This window comes from Theobroma umbraticum, unplaced genomic scaffold, assembly GCF_002168275.2.
Source record: "Theobroma umbraticum cultivar Fairchild unplaced genomic scaffold, ASM216827v3 scaffold_86.0, whole genome shotgun sequence".
Lineage (NCBI taxonomy): Eukaryota > Viridiplantae > Streptophyta > Magnoliopsida > Malvales > Malvaceae > Theobroma > Theobroma umbraticum.
This window is the reverse complement of record NW_018397263.1, coordinates 1646759-1648222: the sequence shown is the minus strand read 5'-3', so window position 1 is coordinate 1648222 and position 1464 is coordinate 1646759. Positions and strand designations below refer to the sequence as shown.

The following is a 1464-nucleotide window of genomic DNA, read 5'->3' as shown; positions in this document are numbered from 1 at the left end:
TTTCCTTTTCCTTTCTTTTTCTATCCAAAACAACAGAAAAAGAATGTCACATGGCAAAGCAATTCGCAACTCAATTGACGGGGTGCCCTTCAATTAAAGGTTGTCCCCACTTGGGGACAATAATTTATGCTTCTTTAGAGTTGCATGCTAATCTTTTTATTAGTAATTTATTACTTTTCCCCTTAATTATTATCAAAGTTCACTTATTTTTCTTCTTTTTAAGTACCTAAAAAAATCTTTTTGATTTGTTGTATTATTAATAGTTTGAAGTTGAATGTTTGAATAGGTAGTGGGTATTTTTTTTTTATTTTATAAATTTATGTGCTCATTATAATATCAATGATAAAGGTCATACCACAAACCTCCCATGTTATTTGCTCAGTTGGAATCCCAAACGAGTAGAGGTGACTTCACTTCTTTAGCTTGCATGATGCAGAGGTCGGGCGATCATCATATTTTTTAAATGATATCAAGGCGAAAGCGACGGTAAAAGAATTCTCTCCACCGTCCACGAATACATATGCAAAACAAAAAGGTTGGAACAAGGTTCCAAAGCGTACAGCCACTTGCCCGCTTGTTCTTTAAAGTAAAATTATTATATTGGTGATACACACGTTTGCATGGATATATATATATATATATATTAAAATAATTTAAATATATAGAATTTTTTAATTTTGATTTACATGATAAAATGATTGGGATAAACCGTTTTATTTTTCAAATAAGCAATTTATATTAAGGATGGATTGACTAATTAAGTACATAATGACATTATTATTATTATTTTGACTTTTACTTTATATAATTAATGAGATTGACAGGAATGAACAGATCTTACAGACGATGTTACTGTCACCCATAAGCTTGGATAATTAATTAAAGATTAAAAAGACAAGAATTAAAGATTAAAGAGTGAAACAAGGGAAGCATGGTAAGGAGTAAAGAAAATGGGAAGGTTTGGTAGGAGAGGTTGTCGTTAGCATAGTGTGAAAGTATGAACTCGGAACTGAAGCCACCATGAATGCCAAGCACCACAATGTCTAATCAACTGCAGGCCCCCCGCCCCTTTCCCTCATTTCTTGGCGACAAGGTTAACGAGGTTAATAAGGAATGTCTAATGTTGAGTGTAAGGACGTGGAACGCATTAGTATTGTCCATCAACCGGCCTTGTAGCTAGCTAGAGTCAATTTTTAAGTTTCTCCTCGTTTCTTTTTCTCGTCTTTTTCTCTTTCGTTTTATTTGACTCTATTCTCTATAATTTATTGTGGAAATACATTTTATTTTTTAAAAGAGATTTATAAATTTATTAATTTAGACAATAAAAGATGAGAACTACTCATCAGCATTGTATGAAATTAAACAAAGATAAAAGTTTTTTATTTTGTTTTTTTTATTTATATTATTATTTTATTATTTATTTCTATTCCATTTGTTCATATGTTCTAAGTTTCTATAAATTTT

General features: G+C 30.6%; 1 protein-coding gene across 1 annotated transcript in view; it reads right to left on the bottom strand.

The window, feature by feature from the left end:
- The window catches only part of CHX20 (cation/H+ exchanger 20), a 5078-nt gene that overhangs the window by 418 nt on the left and 3196 nt on the right, over positions 1-1464 (bottom strand). The window lies entirely within an intron of this gene.